Here is a 21,472-nt window from a genome sequence, read left to right as displayed (position 1 = left end):
CGTATCCAATACTAACTACAAGATATTTAAAAATTACCAAAATCAGTTGTTGAAGGTTGGGACAAAACTTGTCAGTTGTGATAAAGTTTATGTTGCTTGTTGATTTTCTGAATTCCTTCCCTTGTGTAAATTACAATATTGTTGGCTGATTGGGAAATTTTAAGAATTCTTGAAGTTTGGATGTGTTTCTCTCTGATTTTTCCTTCTAGAAGACTAATTCTCATTTTTGACATGTAAACTATTTCTGGTGAATCTTACAAATTGTCAAAAAGAAGATCCTTGAAAATCATATGTATTGTTCATTATTCTCATGTATCTATGAGTGTCACAGCTTATTAATGATAAAAATAGGATCAGAGGCTAGTGTAGGTTTAAAATTCCTAAGTGGTTTTTATGATATTGTTCAAAGATTTTATTCTAGTTACCTATTACCTCTCTTGAACTCTTCTCTCACAGTCAGACTTGTTTATATGATTCCAAGTACAAGTGTATATTCGGATGATTTACAGACACCTCTCCCTCAAAGAGTGAAAAATTGAAGTCATTACGTTCTCCCTAAAATTGTGTTCTGTTGAATTTCAAGTCATAGCTCCACTATGTGTTAGTTTTATGACGTTGTACAGTAATTTAGCCTCTTTAAGCCTTAGTTTAATTTTCTATAAAATGAAGATCATAATAGTATCCATTTCATTGGTTTGTGGTAAATATTGAGATAATTTTAAAAGTATCATAGATTTGATAGTTTATAAATAGCTGAAATTTATTTCCAATAGTTTTGTAGGCAAGAAGTCCAAGATTAGGGTACCATCATGGTCAGGTTCTGGTAAGGACCCTCTTGAGTTGCAGATTATTATCTTCTCATTGTCTTCTTACATGGTGCCAAGAGAATAAGAGAGCTTGGGGTTTCTTTTATAAGGGTGCTAATTTCATTCATCAGAACCCCACCCACCTAATTACTTCTCTAAGGCCCCATTTTCTAATACCATCACATTAGGGGTTAGGATTGCAACATAAATTTGGGGAGGCACAAAAATATTCATTCCATTGCAGGTATCTTCATCAGAGTATCTCTGAGCTGTAATATTAGCTGTTGCTCCTGGCTGTGCACCTTTCATTTCTGATTTTCCTACAAGGTTCTATGAACAAGATTCTTTTAATAAATTCCTTAAAAGTTTTTTCAGTAGGTTTCTTCTATGGTCTGAATGTGTCCCCTCTGAAACTGATGTTGAAATTTGATTTCCAATATGGCCAAATTTGATTTCCAATGTTGAGAGGTGGGGCCTAGTGGGAGGTGTTTGAATCAAAGGAGATTTTCTTTCATGGGAGGCTTCATGCCATTCTTGTAATAGTGAGTTCTCACTCTTGAGCATCTGGATTAGTTCTCACAGGAATGAATTAGTTACCATGAGAGTGGGTTGTTATAAAGTGAGGATGCCCCTGTGTTTTGCCCCCTTGCAGGTAGTTGCTTCCCCTTTGACCTTCCACCATGTGATGACATAGAACACAAGCCCTCACTAGAAGCCAGTGCCATGCCCTTGAACTCTCCAGCCTACAGAATTGTGAGCTAAATAAACCACTTTTCTTGGTACATTACCCAGTCTCAGGTATTCTGTTTAGCAACACAAAACGGACGACAGTTTGTATTGTTTGCAATTAATAGCCCTGACTGATAAAGCTGTAGAAAACTTTCGTCAAATGAAAGCTTACCTAGAATATGGAATGTGTAAAACAAATAAGCATTTTTAAAAGTGAGGAAATCCAAGAACAGGCAAGCTGATTAACTTACTTACAGAATTGCAACCAGTAGGAGTGACTTTTATGGTGATTTGGGGGGAAGAAGATTTGATGGTCTGGAGTAACGGAAGCTGCCCAGGTTCATTGGGCCATATCACTTTGGCCATGAGTGAGTGAGGCAGCTGTTTTCTCATGGAAGTTGAAGAAAGAATAAACTTCTTTCTTATTACTTCTTGAGTTTTCCTAGCGAGGGCCTGGTAGTCTGCTCTGTGGACTTTTCACTAGGGTACTCTGTAGGCTTCCCATATGGGACCACCCCTTTGTGAAAAGCACAGGGGGTGGAAGTGGTGAGGTGTGGTTGGGAGTTGATGCCACACAGTTTGGTTTAGTCAGCCTTCCCAACTAGGTCATACAAATAGAAAACATGCTCTCATGCTCTTAAAGATAGAGAATGGCTTCAGGTTGCAGAATTTAATGAGACAATTTAGGTGCCAGGCCAGTCACAGCTTTTGGAAGGAGTGTACATGGACTAGGTCTTCTACACTACAGATTGCTTGATAATTGCAGTGTGTAACTGGTTGCATTCTATATCACAGAGCAAGAAGATCTCTTTTTGCCAAATGTCCAGAAGGGTTCACCCAAAGTCATGACAGGTGTTTTTATTTCACTTGCAGACTTCTTTGAAAAGCTCTTGGCATGAATAAGTATTTGGCATGGAAGTTTAACCTGAAGGGAGTTCCAAGTTGCAGAAAGCCTTTCCTTTGGCTAACAAAATTCCTCAACCTCTTTCATTACCAATATCTTCCCTCTGCTTCCAGGAATATTTTATTTTGAGAGGTCTCAAACTGGATCACACCAACATCTGCATACTAAAAGCTTGATTCTGTACTTTTGAAGATTTTAGAGGTAGATAACATATATCCTCTTTTGCTACTTCCATATTAAATCTGTGCCTTATCTCAGATTCTGGGGCCTCACTGTCCTTGGTTGGGCCACAGACACATTTCTGTAGAATAGAGACACTGATAAAATTTGCTTATCATATGACCTTTTGTGGGTTAATTTTTGTGTTTCATATAAATCTCTTCCTTATCTGTTTGGTCACTATTCCTTTCCTGACCATTTACTTCCTTTGTTTCCAGCTTTTTTTCCATTTTTTTTGCCCTCTGCATCATTGCCATTCTTTAAGGTAGTAGGAAGGAAATGTATTCATGTTGTCCTCTTTTTTGATTATGATTTTCACAGTTCTACTAAATACAAGCACAAATACAAGATAAGATCCTTCATAGAAGTGTTCAGCGCCATGGGCAGCACAATTCTGTCTTGTCTACTTGCATCTGATGGGAGTTCACTGCTTGGTCATGACGTTTCTCAGGGTAGAGGGGACTTTTTGAGGGGCATTCCCTGTCTCAAGGAAGACTTTAACCTACTTCATCCCACATAGATTCTTTGCCAATGGGAATTTTAAAACCTCTTCTAGTGTCTAATGATGTCTCATGAATTTCTGCCTTCTGTTCAGACATGTATGTAGACGGTATAAACTGAAAAGGTGTCAGCTCCTGTTCTCTCTCCATTTCAAAGGATAGTTTGATGCTGAGATAGACTGGGAATTTCAGATTAAGCTCCAGGTCAGATTGCAGAGGTTGAGTTGTTAAGAAATCCTCAGGCTTACTTTGAGTAAATTGTTCTGAACTTTAATATTGTCAAGATGGCCTTAGAACTTGCCAGCTTACAGAGGCTTTTTATACTGGGTTTGCAAAGACCGGAATTTTCCTTGTGGAACTTGGCTTCAGTGAATATCCCCAAGGCCAGGATAGAATTTGCATAATTTCTGGGGGTGGAAACAATACCTTCCTTTCCCCAAAATCACTTTGGTATTAGATGATCATGAACATACATTTTCTCCCTGTAATCAGGGAAAGGAGAGCAACTAACTAAATTAAATGGAGAGCTGTTCTCCATTTAATAGTTATTGATAAGCATAATTAACGGAATCAAACTGTGTATATAACTGACATGTAACTCTTACTGTGCACGAGCGGAAAAGCCATTGTATGTAGGGCCAAATCCAGGCAAATTCTGAGATAACAAAATATAAAGTTTTATTTTTTAAATCTCTTTATCTGGGACCTCTCCTATCTTCATTAATATTCTCTAATACTAATTCATATACCCCACATGCACCCAACACTCTTATGTGTCCTTCCTACTTTCTCTTTTAAAAACTTTCACTCAAGAAAAGGTAAAAATGCATTTACACTATTCAGCACTACCAGCACTATTCACACCAAGCATAGCTGAATGCAATCAATTATAAAACTCTCTGTGGAATATTAATGAATTTATAGTGTGAGAGATGTAGTTCTGTATGGTGGATTTTACTCCATGGAAACTATACCACAGAGAAAATTGGACCATGATATTTGACCTGAAGTCAACCTAATTATTTTGAATAGTTCTTATGGAATGACAAGACAAAACATTTGGTGTAGAGGTTGTCCTGGAAAAATTAAGACACAAGATCATTGCACACTAGTGAGATCACCCATCATATCTTCATAAATTCTGTTTTGCTGTAGTAATTTTAGGACTAAATCTGGCATAACATGACCTTTTCATTTTTTTGTTAGCCATTAGTTAACAGTAGACTAATGTAGACTATTAATATAAACTCGGTCGACCATAAGTTATGTTGATGGGAAAACTAGCACATATTAAAAATTCTTAGAAGTCACTTTCACTTCAGTAGTACACATAATATAGACCTTGTATAACTGGATTTCAGGATATGATTATTGAATTTATTTGGAAATCATTTCCAACAAATGTAAAACCCACCAGTTCTCTATAATTTTTTAATGGGGCTGCCTTCCAACATGGAGGAGTTAGGTTAGTATTCACTTCTAGCCTGGAGCAAATTGCAAGTTTTCTCAAGTATTTATATAAATGACCCTTTACCAGACTATTCTAGAAAAATACATGATAAAATAAGCCTGTTTGAAATGTAGCATTTTCAAAATTATAAATTTGAGGCAAGAACTCTTGATCCTAATTTAAATAATTTGTATATATTTTTCATACCTTTTGTTCCTCACTAACATTTAATCCCACTTTAAATTATGGGAATAGTTTTTTTTTTTTTTGAGGAGGAGAAAAATCTATGTTCACATAAGGAATAGATATATAAAAGCTATCATTGAATAGACTACTTTAGTATGTTATCCTGGAAGGTAAGGAATACAAATCTTCCATGCCTTTCACAATCGTTGGCCCAGGGTAGATACTCAGTAAATATCAGTTTAATAAACAGAAGTGAAAAAAAAAGAATGACCAATTTGAATGATAGACTCAAATATTTTCCTTTGAAAAGCATCACATATTTGTGGTTTAAAATGATATCTGCCTAAAAGTCCTCCATGGACTATCTTCTAACATCTTCTAAAATAGTTAAAAAAATAAAAATGTAGTGAAAATGAAAACAGTCTAAATGTAATTCTTGGAGACAACCTATGGTACAGTCTTGGAGAAACTCCAAAGACCAATATTACCAATGTCTGGATTGAAACAATACAACTATTATCCTAGCCTAACCGTGTTTTGCCACATCAAATCTTACCTACATGAAATAATGGAAGATATCTACCTCAATTACTAATCTCTGATTTAGACCTGGGGCAAATCAGCTAGAGAACTAGAAAAGTGAATCTTCTACTCATACTCATGGAGGATGTCAAAATGCTCCCATTTTTTTCTCTATATTAAAATAAAGTGAGCTCATCAAGATGATATATATATCTACGAGATGTCAACTCTTCAGAAGACTATCAGAAAACCTGTTGACCAATCAGAACTAAATTTATTAGACCTAATGCCATAAAGCAGAAGCCCACCTTGATCATCTTAGAAGTGTCATAGAAGAGGCAGATCACAGGAGGATTTTTGTAAAGGTTATCCAGACTTAAGTGGCTTAAGGTTGGTATTTCAAGGTGGAAACATGTTAGAATTGAGCAAAGTTCGTAACATAATAGTTTAAGATTGACAATTACAATGGTGTGAGGATCTTGAATGATTCCTAATAAGTAAAATATTTCCTGGGCAAGCTGCTTAGATTTTTTTTTTATGAACTTGTTTTCAGGAATTTTGTAAAGCAATAAATGAAATTATGTATTTGTTGACATCCTTATCTTCCTTTAATAATGTCCTAGTATAAATAGTTAAGTCATGTTGACACAGGTGTCCTGACTTCTCTGTTTGGATAGTGAAGCTCTGTGGATGCAAGTGTTTTCAACTCTTACCAATTAGGAAGTAGGGAGAAACTGAGGTGATCATTGCATCCTAGAACATTTAAAGCAGAGGTAAGTAGTCTGAAAATAGGAAGAGTCCTGGTTTCAGGAAATGCCATGGATTGTAAATTGTGCACAATCTCTTAGGATTATCAGACACCTAAGAGGTGGAATTTGAAGACAATCTCACCTAAATTTAGCTGAACCACATGAAGGCCTGGAAGACACTGGGAATTAAATTAGAAACTGCACATATTAACCTGCAGTAAGCCTCAAATGGAATTTTGACTGTCATCCAGCCGAAGAATGAGCAGGGCCAATGACCTGCTATTTCCCTGGTCTTTTGGAAATACCACATCTTTATAGGGATCCTCTTATTTGAAGATAAGTACACAGAACAAAACTTACACAGGGCCAATAGAAATACAATTGGAGAATGGAAAAAAAAAATCATGTGTAGGCTCATGGAAGGGCATGTTGCTCAAAATGATTTATCTTGGAAATCACAGAAAAGTTTATAAGCTATTTGGTGTTCTTGGTAGGGTGCACAATGACCTGACCGCCATGAAAAAGGAGCAGAAAATTATAGGCATTGAAGAACTCAGATAAAATGAAAAAGGCATAAAATAAAGAGATGAGAAGATAAGATACAGGGGAGCAAGAAGAAAATAATTAAGATTAACAGTTTAATAGCACATTCTACAGGTTCCTTGTTGAAGAATAAACAGTTTTGAATTGTGTTGCAGGATTTGTGACTTTAGAAGCAATTTTTCTTTTAAACATGCTACAGCAGAGACAAAGAACTGCTGTTCAAACACTGGAACTAACAGTTTTTTGGTAACAGTTTTTGGTACTGGTGGAAACAAGAATACAGCTTTGGGGAGGAAAATTAAAAATTCAAAAATTACATTTGTTTGGTTTATGAATTACCACAATCACATTAAAATCATACTTCATAATTCTTAACTTTTGGAAAACATTTAGAAGTCTACAGTGCATATGGCTAAAAACAGGCCTTTATATTAAATGAATTTAATAGTAGTATAGTCCTTATTTCTATGCACTGAATCGTGGAAAAACAACAAAAATAATTTCATTATATCAGAAAATAGTTATAAAATAGATCTTAGTTTAGCTCATCAGGTCACAAGTACTGTGTATCCTCTAACCTCTCTGACCAGCAAAGAGAATATATGTAGAACACAGTATTGGAATAAAAAAATAAAAATGTCTTTTTTTTAAATTATACTTTAAGTTCTAGGGTACATGTGCATAATGTGCAGGTTTGTTACATATGTATACTTGTGCCATGTTGTTGTGCTGCACCCATCAAGTCGTCAGCACCCATCAATTCGTCATTTATATCAGGTATAACTCCCAATGCAATCCCTCCCCCCTGCCCCCTCCCCATGATAGGCCCCGGTGTGTGATGTTCCCCTTCCCGAGTCCAAGTGATCTCATTGTTCAGTTCCCACCTATGAGTGAGAACATGCTTTATAAATAGATGAGTGGGTTCATAATTTTCTTTTAATCAAAACTGACTTTCATTTTGAAAGGAGAATCACATTTGTGGTTACAGATTTTTTCTCTCTCTCAAGATGAGAATGCTATATCCTTTAATTTAGATATGTGTAAGACATTCTATAACTAGATTTCAGCAGAGTAACTGAATTAGAAAAAACTAGTTAATATAAAGTTAGATATAAATAACTTCATAAAGCTGGTTACAAAATTTAATAGAAATTTCCTGGATAAGCGTGAAATGAAGCTGCCCTGAAGAATATCCCTACTCCAATTCATAATGAACTGAAAGACAATAAGAAAGTACAAATCAGCACCCCCACGTCTTTCCCCTCTAACAAATAAAAAAGTCCACAGCAGCAATTAAAACCAGAATGGGACAAAACCCAGTGCTTTAAAGAATTATAGCTAAGGAAAGAAACATGACTGTGGAATGGTGAATCTCTTAAACCCAACCCACTCCTCAGGAGCCCTAGTGACAAGTAGGAAAATTCCTGAGAATTTTGTCTTACATTCCCCCAGCTGGAGAGAAGCGATCTGAGTCGTGACCTTATATTTGCCCTGACTGGAGTTAGGGGAAGTCGCCATGTTTGAAATTAATGATTCAGGTACAATGAACAAGGGCTGCCCCTCCCTGAGAGAAGTAAAAATTTCAGAACTAACAATGAATTTGGGGCCTGATCCAAAATATGAAAGCATATCTCAGAGAATAATACTTTGCCATGTGGAGTGAAACTTGATGCAAGAACTTCAAAGCCCAGATCCTTTTAACAAAGATTACTCAACATTGTAACTGAAGTCTCTTTCCTCCCTCTACTGCCCTGCTCTCAAGCTACTGGGGAAGAGAATGCAAGATCCTGTGTGAAGCCAAAGGAAAAATCCTCAGCTAATACTGCCACATTTGGCAATAATGAAAAAAAAAAATCAATGCTTTCATGTGTTTAAGGTTTATCAGTGCTAATAAAAGATCATCTTCTAGGAACTTAGAATTGTAAGACAATAGAGCACATTGAACAATTTTTGTTATTGCTCAGAAAGCATCACAGACTATGTATATTTCTGAAAATACAAAAAAGTAGAAGAAACAATCATGGTAATGCCATTCTCCATTTAAATGATGATCATAGACCTATTATCAAACACATTAACAACACTGTAAAACAAACAAATACGTTAAAAAAAATTTTGTGATACCATGTACTTTTCCAATGAATAAGGCTTAAAAATTTAAGTGTTAACAAGGCCCAGAGTAGTGTTTTATAAACCAAGGGTCTTATACAATTAAATAATTATTTGATCTTAGTGACTCAAAATTATTATTTTTAAAAATTATAAAATAAAATGGAACAGAATAAAAATATAGTTTACCCTTCAACAACTTGTGTGTTAGGAATGCTGACCTCCCTGAGAAATTGAAAATCCCTGTGTAACTTCTGACTCACCAAAAGCTTACCCACAAATAGCCTACTGTTGACCAGAAGCCTTACTGGTAACACAGAAAGGTGATTAATGTATATTTTGTATGTTATATATATTATACACTGTATTCTTAGAATAAAGTAAGCTAGAGAAGAGAAATGTTATTTAGAAAATGATAAGGAAGAGAACAACAACACTTGTTGTTCAAGGCTCCACTGAATATCAGTGCATTTTGTAAAGGTAAGTGTTTTGTTGTAAAACTGTTATTTAATTTGTGTGTGTGTATGTGTTCACAGAGTTGTGAGGTAAAATGCATTTCTTTCTGGGGATTATACAAAAGAATTTTTAAGGCCACCAGCCTACAAACTAAAGATTACATTTCAGATGCATGAAGAACATCTTATATCTTACATTTGAGAAAACAAAACATGAGAGAAAATCTTTTACAATAAATAGCAGAGCATACCAAAATCTAACCTTCACTAGTCAGCAAATCAAGTCTGTTTAGATAATTAGACTAGAAAAATTCAGTTTTTTAAATCATCTTAAAGTAAGGCTCCCTCCAACGTTCCTTTTAATTAAAAAAGTATCATTAAGCCCTAGAGACCACTTACGTTCTTGTCCTAATTCCCACCTATTCCAAAAGATTACTTTTTTTAAAACTCAAGATTTATGAATTTTACTCTACAATTTTCTTACTAAATAAAGACTTGCAATTTGTAATTCTAAATTGATTTTATAGACAATATTAAATGTGAAAAGGCTATTCACTAAATTTCACAGATACAGCCATCTCTATACATAAAAGCAAATTCATAGCTTTAAATCATATATTAAATATAGGATAGGAGAAACAAAAAGCAGATAGGAGACAGGACTAACATGCAGCTCCCACTTTGATGGAAAGAACAAAATCTAAAGACTCACATTGTGAACATTTACTTCAAGAACAACTGCAAGAACATACCAGGAAAATAGAAAGAATTCACAGATCCTCTGAAAAAGCAGCAGCTTGCTGCTGTGAACACTGTGAGACAGCCAAAAACCTGTGAGTTCCCAATGTGTGAGGGGAAAAAGCCTCCAAACACACATTCGCACTGGAGAACCTGAAAATCCAGGTCACTGGAGAAGGATTTAACCTTACCTATAGCTGGAATGGATTTAGGGGGCTGAACAACATATAAAAGTACAGGAAGCAATGGAAAGGGCCCTGTAGGCACTCCCAGTTCTCAGCTCAAGCCCAGGGAAGTCATTATTGGCCTTATCTCACAGAAGTCCTTGGGGAAGAGAAGGCAGTCAGAGGAATTTGGGAGGGTCCACAGGGTAAAGGAAGCGCCTAGCTAAAGTTTGTAATAATTTCAACTGAGCATGAACTTTCCTGAGTAGTATCCAGTATTGGTAGGGAGGAGGGGTGGACAGGAAGTACAGATATGCGTGCAGAAGCCACAGCCAAACGTGTGGGCAGGGATGGAGGGGCAAAGTCTGAGAGCCCTGCTTGCTTTCTCAGCAGGGAGGCTTATAGCCTGGGGCAAGGTCTCAGCGTTGCTTGAAAGCTGCCTGGATATAAACTCAGAATGATTAGGGAGGCATGGCAGGAGTGAGACTGGCCTTGCTGGTTGTGTGTGTCACTGCTAGCTTTCCTTCACTTCCCTATGACACAGTAGAAGCAGCCATAACTCCCCTGGGAACACAACTCCATTGGCCTGAGAACCAACCCCCATCTCCTACAGTGGTCACAGTTTGTCCCACCCAGGAGAGTCTGCGCTGGGGCCCACCTAATCATGTCCCCACCTGATGGTTTTTTTCTACCACCTGGTAGCTGAAGACAGAAGGCATAATGTCTTGGGAAGTCTGTGGCCCTACCCATCACCTGAGAAACTAGAGTACTCATCCTGGCCAATGTAGGACAAGATTATATCCCCCTTCTACTGTGTCTGGAATTGGTGGGTTCTTGGTCTCTCTAACTTCAAGAATGAAGCTGCAGACCCTCAAGGTGAGTGTTACAGTTCTTAAAGATGGTGTGCCTGGAGTTTGTTACTTCTGGTGGGTTCATGGTCTTGCTGGCTTCAGGAGTGATACTGCAGACCTTCACGATGAGTGTTACAGCTCTTAAAGGCAGCATGTCTGGAGTTGTTCATTCCTTCCAGTGGGTTCATGGTCTTACTGACCTCAGGAGTGAAGCTGTAGACCTTCGTCATGAGTGTTACAGTTCATAAAGGTGATGTGTTCAGAGTTGATCATTCCTCCCGGTGGGTTCTTAGTCTCACTGGCTTCAAGAGTGAAGCTGCATGCCTTCATGGTAAGTGTTACAACTCATAAAGGCAGTGTGGACCCAAAGAGTAAGCAACAGCAAGATTCACTGCCAGGAGCGAAAGAACAAGGCTTCCACAGCATGGAAGGGGACCTGAATGGGTTGCCACTGCTGCTTCAGGCAGCCTGGTTTTATTCCCTTATCTGACCCCACCCACATCCTGCTGATTGGTCCATTTTACAGAGAACTGATTGGCCCATTTTACAGAGAGCTGATTGGTCCGTTTTGACAGGGTGCTGATTGGTGCATTTACAAACATTGAGCTAGACACAGAGTGCTGATTGGTGCATTTACAATCCTCTAGCTAGACATAAAAGTTCTCCAAGTCTCCACCCGACTCAGGAGCCCAGCTGGTTTCACCTAGTGGATCCTGCACTAGGGGCCGCAGCGGGAGCTGCCCACTAGTCCCATGCCTGGTACCTGTACTCCTCAGCCTTTGGGCGGTTGATGGGATTGGGTGCTGTGGAACAGGGGGTGGTGCCTGTCGGGGAGCCTCCGGCCATGTGGGAGCCCAAGGCAGGGGCCGCAGTCATGGCAGGCTGCAGGTCTCAAGCCCTTCCCAGCGGGGAGGCGGCTGAGGACCTGTGAGAATTAGAGCATGGCATGGGCAGGCTGGCAGTGCTGGGGGGCCTGGTGCACCCTCTTCAGCTGCTGGCTCGAGTGCTAAGCCCCTCACTGCCTGGGCTGGTGGGACACTCCGAGTGCAGGGCCCACTGAGCCCACGCCCACCTGGAGCTTGCCTTGACCGGTGAGTGCCATGAGCAGCCCTGGTTCCCTTCTGTGCCTCTGCCTCCACACCTCCCCACAAGCGGAGGGAGCCGGCTCTGGCCTCAGCCAGCCCAGAGAGAGGCTCCTACAGTGCAGCAGCAGGCTGAAGGGCTCCTCAAGTGCAGCCAGAGTGGGCGCCAAGGCTGATGAGATGCCGAGAATGAGTGAGGGCTGCCAGCATGCTGTCACGTCTCACTACTACTGCAGCTGCAACTCTCTTGAAAGTGCCACCTCCTGGCTGGAGGTCAACCAATTCAAGCCATTACAGCAACTTAGAACAGAACAACACTGCTCCAATAAAGGAGAAAACAATAGCTAATTCTACTACCTGCAACACCCTGGCTAATCAGAGGTCTTCAGTTTGTCTACATGACAGCTTAACTGTTAGCAAAACCAGCATTTCAGAAAAACAGTGTACTAAACAAAAGTATAACCAAAGACTCCCACAGAGTCCACTTCACTCCCTTGCCACCTCAAATGGAGCAGGTACTGATAACCATGGCTGGGAGACCTGAAGATGAATCACATAATAGGACTTTTTGCTGATGTTCCCCAGCACCAGCCTGGAGCTTGGTATCCCTGCTAGGTGGCTAGACCAAGAAGAACAGTAACAATCACTGCAGTCTGCCTCTCAGGAAGCCCTATCCTTAGAGGAAGAGGGAGAGCAACACATCCAATGATCAGTCTGTGAGACAAAAGAATCTGAACAGCAGCCCTTGAGTTTCAGATCTTTCCAGTGATGCAGTCTACTCAAATGAGAAGGAAACAGAAAAGTAATTCTGGTAATATGACAAAACAACGTTCTATACCTGCAAGATCACACTAACTCTCCAGCAATGAATCCAAACCAAAAAGAAATCTCTGAATTGCCAGAAAAAGAACTCAGAAGGTTGATTATTAAGCTACTTAAGAAGGCACCAGAGAAAGGTGATAACCAACTTAAATAATTTAAAAAATACTACAGGATATGGATGAAAAAGTCTCCAGAGAAGTAGATGTAAAGAAAAGACAATCACAAGTTCTAGAAATGAAAGACACACTTAGAGAAATGCAAAATACACTGGAAAGCTTCAATAGAATTGAACAAGTAGAAGAAAGAAAGAGCTTGAGGTTAAATCTTTTGACTTAACCCAATCTGACAAAGAAAAAATATTTAAAAAGTGAACACTGCCTCCAAGAAATTTGGGATCATGTTAAATGACCAAACATAAGAATAATTAGTGTTTCTGAGATAAAGGAGAAATCTAAACATTTGGAAAACTTACTTGAGGGAATAATCAAGGAAAACTTCCCCAGCCTTGCTAGAGGTCTAGACATCCAAATACACAAAGCTCAAAGAGCACCAGGAAATTCATTACATAAAGATCATCACCTAGGCACATAGCCATCCAATTATCTAAAGTCAAGGTGAAAAAAAGAATCTTAAGAGCTGTGAGGTAAAAGCATCAGGTAACCTATGAAGGAAAACTTATCAGATGAACAGTGGATTTCTCAGCAGAAACCCTGCAAGCCAGAAGGGAATGGGGCCCTATCTTTAGCCTCCTTAAACAAAATAATTATCAGCTAAAAATTTTGTATATAGCAAAATTAAGCTTCATAATGAACGAGAGATAGTATTTTTCAGACAAGCAAATGCTGAGAGATTTGCCACCACCAAGCCAGCACTACAAGAAATGCTAAAAGGGGTCCTCAGTCTTGAAATAAAACCTTGAAATACACCTAAATAGAAGCTCCTTAAAGCATAAATCTCACAGGATCTATAAAACAATAACACAATGAAAAAAAACCCAAGGTATTCAGGCAACAACTAGTATGATGAATAGAATAGTACCTAACATCTCAATACTTATGTTGAATGTAAATGGCCTAAATGCTCCACTTAAAAGATACAGAATGGCAGAATGGATAAAAATCCATGACCGAAGTATCAGTATCTGCTGTCTTCAAGAGACTCACCTAACACATAAGGGCTCACATAAACTTAAGGTAAAGGCATGGAAAAGCTATTCCTTGCAAATGAAAAACAAAAGTGAGCCAGAGTAGTTATTCTTAGATCAAACAAAACAGACCTTAAAGGAACAGTTGAAAAAGACAAAGAGGGGCATTATATAACAATAAAAGGATTAGTCCAACAGTAAATTATCACAATTCTAAATATACATGTGCCTAACACTGGAGCTCCCCAATTTATAAAACATTATTACTAGATCTAAGAAATGAGATAGACGGCAATGCAATAGTAGTGTGGGATTCAATACTCTACTGATAGCACTAGACAGGCCATCAAGAAAGAAAGTCAACAAAGAAACAATGGACTTAAACTATATTCTAGAAAAAATAGACTTAATAGATATTTACAGAACATTCTACCCAGCAACTGCAGAACACACATTCTTTTCATCAGCATATGGAACACTCTTCAAGATAGACCATATAATAGGTCACAAAACAAGTCTAAATAAATTTAAGAAAATTGAAATTCTATCAAGTACTCTCTCAGACCACAGTGGAATAAAATTGGAAATCAATTCCAAAAAGAACCTTAAAAACTATGCAAATACATGAAATTAAGTAATCTGCTGCTGAAAGATCTCTAGGTTAACAATGAAATCAAGATGAAAATTAAACAATTAATTGAACTGAAAGATAATAGTGACAAAACCTATCAGAACCTCTGGAATACAGCAAAAGTGGTGCTAAGAGGAAAGTTTATAGCATTAAATGCCTGCATTGAAAGTCTGAAAGAGTACAAATGGACAATCTAAGGTCACACCTCAAGGAACTAGAGAATCAAGAACAAATAAAACCCAAACCTAGCAGAGGAAAAGAAATAAAAAAGATCAGAGCAGCACTAAGTGATATTGAAACAAGAAAAACAATACAAAAGAGAAATGAAACAGAAAGCTGGTTCTTGGAAAAGATAAGCAATATTGATAAACCATTAGTGAGATTAATGAAGAAGAGAGAAGACCCAAATAAACTTAACTAGAAATGAAATGGAACGTATTAACAACAGATACCACAGAGATACAAAAGATTATTCAAGGTTACTATGAACAGCTTTACACACACAAACTAGAAAACCTAGAAGAGACAGATAAATTCCTGGAAATATACAACCCTCCTATATTAAACCAGAAAGAAATAGAAACTGAACAGACCAATATCAAGTAGCAAGATTGAAACAGTATTAAAAATATTGCCAACAAAAAAAGTCCAGGACCAGATGGATTCGCAGCTAAATTTTATCAGATATTCAAAGGAGAATTGGTACCAGTCCTACTGAAGCTATTCCAAAAGATAGAGAAGGAGGGAATCCTCCCTCAACCATTTTATGAAGCCAATATCACCCTAATAACAAAACCAGGCAGGGACATAACAAAATACAGAAAACTACAGACCAGTATCCCTGATGAACATAGATGCAAAAATCCTCAACTAGCTAACCAAATGCAACAGCATAGCAAAAAGATAATCCACTGTGATCAAGTGGGTTTCTTTTTTTTTTTTTTTTTGAGACGGAGTCTCGCTCTGCCGCCCAGGCTTGAGTGCAATGGTCGGATCTCAGCTCAATGCAAGCTCTGCCTCCCGGGTTCCCGCCATTCTCCTGCCTCAGCCTCCCGAGTAGCTGGGACTACAGGCACCCGCCACCTCGCCCGGCTAGTTTTTTGTATTTTTTAGTAGAGACGGGGTTTCACCGTGTTAGCCAGGACGGTCTCGATCTCCTGACCTCGTGATCCGCCCGTCTCGGCCTCCCAAAGTGCTGGGATTACAGGCTTGAGCCACCGCGCCCGGCTAAAGTGGGTTTCTTATTAGGAATGCAGGGTTTGTTTAACATATGCAAGTTAATATCACAAGTCAATAAATGTGATACACCACATAAAGAAAAGTAAAAACAAAACTAATATGATTATCTCAATAGACACAGAAAAAGTATTTAACAAAATCCAACATCCTTTTATGAATAAAACCCTCAGCAAAATCAGCATAGAAGGGACATATCTTAAAATAATAAAAGTCAGCTATGACAAACCCAGAGCCAACTTTATACTGAATGGGGAAAAGTTGAAAGCATTTCCCTTGAGAACTGGAACAAGACAAGGATGCCCACTTTTGCCACTTCTATTCAAAATAGTACCAGAAGTCCTCTCCAGAGCAATCAGACAGGAGAAAGAAATAAAGGGCATCCAAATTGATAAAGAAGTCAAACTGTCACTCTTTGCTGATGATATGATCACCTACCTAGAAAACCCTACAGACTTATCCAAAAAGCTCCAAGAACTGGTAAATGAATTCAGCAAAGTTTCAGGATACACAATTGTTGTACACAAATCTGTAGTTCTGCTATACACCAACAATCGCCAAGCTAAGAATCAAATTAATAACTCAACCCCTTTTACAATAGATGTAAAAGTAAATAAAATACTTAGAAATATACTTAACCAAGGATGTAAAAGACTTCTACAAAGAAAATTACAAAACACTGCTGAAAGAATTCATAAACAACACAAACAAACGAAAACACACACAAATGATGTGTTTTCATGGATAGTATCAGTATTGTGAAAATGACCATACTGCTAAAAGCAGTCTACAAATTCAACGCACTTCCCACCAAAATACCACCATCACTCTTCAACAATCCTAAAATTCATATGGAACCAAAAAAGAGTATAGCTAAAGTAAGACTAGGCAAAAAGAACAAATCTGAAGGAATCACATTACCCAACTTCAAACTATACTATAAGGCCATAGTCACCAAAACAGCATGGTACTGGTATAAAAGTAGTCATATAGTAGGCATATAGAGAAATAGAACATAATAGAAAACCCAGAAATAAAGCCAAATACTTAAAAGCCAACTGATTTTTGACAAAGCAAACAAAAACATAAAGTGGGGAAAGGACACCCTATTAAACAAATGGTGCTGGGATAATTGGTTAGCCCCATGTGGAAGCATGAAATTGGATCTTCATCTTTCACCCTATACAAAAATCACCCCAAGATAAATCAAAGACTTATCTAAGACCTGAAACCATAAAGATTCTAGAAGATAACATTGGAAAAACCTTTCTAGACATTGGCTGAGGCAAAGAGTTCATGAACTTTTGGGTTCAAGAACCCAAAAGCAGATGCAAAAAAAACAGAGATAAATAGATGGGACCCAATTAAACAAAAAAGTTTCCACACAGCAAAAGAAATAATCAGCAGAGTAAACAGACAACCCATAGAGTGGGAGAAAATATTCTCAAATTATGCATTGGCAAAGGACTGATATCCAGAATTTACAAGGAACTCAAACAAATCAGCAAGAAAAAACCAATCCCATCAAAACGTGGACTAAGGACATGAATAGACAATTCTCAAAATAAGATATACAAATGGCCAACAAGCATACGAAAAAATGCTCAACATCACTAATTATCAGGGAAATGAAAATCAAAACCACAATGAGATACCACATTACTCCTGCAAGAATGGCCATAATTAAAAAATCAAAATATAATAGATGTTGGCATTGAAGTGGTGAAAAGGGAACACTTTTACACTGTTGGTGGGAATGCAAACTAGTACAAACACTATATATTTTACCTAACAACTAGAAATGTTACAACAAAACAAACATAAGAAAGAAAAAAAGAGAAAGAACTGATAAATATGAAAGCACACAGAAATGATTTTGAATACAGAATGGATAAATAAAATTGATGTATTTCTTTGGGAAAAATTATAGCTATGGCAAGATTAAAAAAGCTAAAAGAGAAACCCCATCCCCTGCAGAATTAAAAACAAATTTGAAAGAAAAATGGTATTTATCACCAGAAAAAATAAATTATTGAAAATTACAAAAGAATAATATGTGCAGCTCTATTTGGAAATACCTGAGACTAGAGATATTTTTTGAAACAAATTAAAATTAATAGCAGAAAATATTAGTTGTTGAATAATACTGGAAAATAATAAAAATTAGTTATCTTTCCCAAAGATTGCAGTCAAATGGTCTTAAAGAGTGGTTATTTTGAACTGTTATGTTATAACTATTTCCCTCAGTATATTCAATTTTTGAAAGTATAGAAAAAACGAAAACATCTTCACTAGGTTTTATGGAGGTAGCATAATGTTGATACTAAATAACACAAAAATTTAAACATGAAAATAAATATAAAAGAAACTACTTAGCTCATATTTGAGTTTAAAAGATAAAATGTTTAGTAAAATGTTAGGAAATCAAGTTTCAAGCATATTAGAAAGAAATATTGAGATCAAAAAGGGTTTATTCCAGAAATAGACGGGATTTTAGAAATGGTAATTCATTAATATGTTAATGTCAAAATTGTATATTTTAATATTTCATATAGTAATGGTATTAAAGAAGGACATGTTTCCTATTTAAAAACAGCAAAACTTTAAAAACTCTTTGTAAAATGGGAATATATCAATATTTTTGAAAATTATAGAGGTTATCTATTTTCAAACAATAGACAAAAGGGTGCAGGAGCCAATGAAACATGCTCCCAATGGCTAAAGCTAGAACAAGCTGAACAGCAAAAATTTTAAAAAGTATTGGATTGTAACTCAAAGAATAAAAAACTATGCAGGAGTTCATACAGATATGAATAAATTATTATATCAATTGTTCGATGAGGGAGAAGAGATAAATTTATTTTGCGACTGGGCATGGTGGCTCACGCCTGTAATCCCAGCACTTTGGGAGGCCGAGGCGGGTGGATCACGAGGCCAGGAGATTGAGACCATCCTGGCTAATATGGTAAAACCCCGTCTGTACTGAAAATACAAAAAAAATTACCCAGGCGTGGTAGCATGCGTCTGTAGTCCCAGCTACTCAGGAGGCTGAGGCAGGAGAATGGCGTGAACCCGGGAAGTGGAGGTTGCAGATACCGTATATCACGCCACTGCACTCCAGCCTGGGCAATAGAGCGAGACTCTGTCTCAAAAAAAAAAAAAAAAAATTGTAGAATTCCAAGTAAGTCATGTAGATATTCTAACCTAAGAAGAGAATAAAACTTTCCATCCTTTAAGACTACATATAATGACTTCCTTCTAAAGAGTACAGTATGGAAAGAGGGAAAAAAGGGTAATATTGCAATGGATAAATCTGACAAACACACTTCATGCAGGTGACCGAGGTAAACACAAACAGTGATAAGTTATGACATTATGTTCCCTGGATATGACATGAAAAGGCATTTTATATTTGTGGTCTTCTTTCTTAAACCCCGTATATCTAGTCTAATCAAGAGAAAAACATCAGAAAAATCCTAAGAGAAGTCTGGAGAATAACCTCCTCAAAATTGTCAAAGTCATCAAAAACAAAGAAAGTCTGAGAAAATGTCACAACCAAGAACCTAAGGAGCCAGGACAACTAAATGTCATGTGGTAACCTAGATGGGATCCCAGATCATTAAAAGCAATCAGGTGAAAACTAATGACATCTGAATAAACTATGTATGGATTTTAGTTACTAATAAATGTGTCATTTGTTCATTAATTGCAACAAATGTACTATATTGTAGTTATAACTAGTATTAGTGTAAATCAATTGTGTTTTTTTTGCCATTAAAAGTAAATGGCAATTACTTTTGCACCAACCTATAATATAAAATGTTAAGGGGAAACTGTGCAGAACATATGGGAGCTCTTTGGAGTATCTGTTCAATTTTTCTGTAAATCTAAACTGCTCTAAAGATTGTTAAACACATACAAAACGCAATTGCCACATTCAGTCTGAGCAGTGAAAACCTATTCTAGTGGATTTTTTGATTACTATAGTTCTTTTTAGAAGTTCTAACAATCAGTAGTACATGAAACAGAAATATAGTTCAAAAATAGATGAAAAATAATCTTTCCTCACAGGAGATAGTACAGTTTCCTAGAAAATTCAATAGAATAAATAAAAACCTCCTAGACATAAAAAGAAAATTCAGAAAACTGAGTGTGGTTAGAATATGTATATACTTTTCATACACTGGTAATAACCAGTTATAAAATGAAATGGAAGATCTCATTTGTAGTCCTCCAAAATAGAAAATACCTAAGAATTAATAGGAAGTTTCTACACGAAAAAGAAAACCTTGCAAAACTATACTGAAAGATGTAAAATATTTGTATAATGGAAACAAGGCTCTTTGTGGCAGAATCTGATAGTTGTTGTCTGATACCCATTTTGATTTCTTCGTTTTAGGGATAGGACCCCATGTTTTTAGTGGGGAACATGTAACCCAGGAAGAGTTCACATTTCCCAGCCCATCTTGCCTTTGGGTGCAGTGGTCACATCATTAAGTCATGGTCTATTGGATATGAGTGGAAGTGATGTGAGCATCTAGGCCACATCCTTAAGAGGAAACCGCTCTCACTTTTTACTCCTCCATGCTTGGGTCTGCAACACAGATGTGGTGGATGTGATGAGCTCCCGATTTACTGGACTTTCCTTAAGTGGAAGGTTATTTATTTGAGATGCACTCTCATTCTGTTGCCCAGATGGGAGTGCAGTGGCACAATCTCGACTCACTGCAACCTCCACCTCCCAGGTTCAAGCGATTCTCCTGCTTCAGCCTCCTGAGTAGCTGGGACTACAGGCGCTGCCACCGTGTCCAGAATTGGTGGGTTGTTGGCCTCACTGACTTCAAGAATGAAGTCGTGGACCCTCATGGTGTTACAGTTCTTAAAGATGGTATGTCTGGAGTTTGTTCCTTCTGATGTTCGGACATGTTTGGAGTTTCCTCTTTCTGGTGGGTTCGTGGTCTCGCTGGCTTCAGGAGTGAAGCCGCAGACCTTAACCGTGAGTGTTACAGCTCTTAAGACCCTGTGTCTGGAGTTGTTCATCTCAGGGGGTTTATGGTCTTGCTGGCCTCAGGAGTGAAGCTACAGACCTTCTCATTGAGTGTTACAGCTCATAAAGGCAACATGGACCCAAAGGGTGAGCACCAACAATGTTTATTGCAAAGAGTGAAAGAACAAAGCTTCCAGCCCGAAAAGTAACCCAAGCGGGTTGCCACTGCTGGCTGGCAGCCTGCTTTTATTCCCTTATCTGACCCCACCCACATCCTGCTGATTGGTCCATTTTACAGAGAACTGATTGGTCCGTTTTACAGAGAGCTGATGGATCCGTTTCCACAGAGTGCTGATTGGTGCGTTTATAATCCTTTAACTAGACACAGTGCTAGACAGAAAAGTTCTCCAAGTCCCTACTAGGTTAGCTAGATACAGAGTACTGATTGGTGTATTTACAAACCTTGAGCTAGACACAGGGTGCTGATTGGTGTATTTACAATCTCTTAGCTAGACATAAAGGTTCTCCAAGTCCCCACTAGACTCAGGAGCCCAGCTGGCTTCCCCTAGTGGATCCTGCGCCAGGGCCTAGGGGGAGCTGCCTGCAGGTCCCCTGCTGCGGCTTCACTCCTCAGTCCCTGGGCAG

Source organism: Trachypithecus francoisi, unplaced genomic scaffold (genome assembly GCF_009764315.1).
Source record: "Trachypithecus francoisi isolate TF-2019V2 unplaced genomic scaffold, Tfra_2.0 Lachesis_group10, whole genome shotgun sequence".
Lineage (NCBI taxonomy): Eukaryota > Metazoa > Chordata > Mammalia > Primates > Cercopithecidae > Trachypithecus > Trachypithecus francoisi.
Note: the sequence above shows the minus strand (reverse complement) of the source record.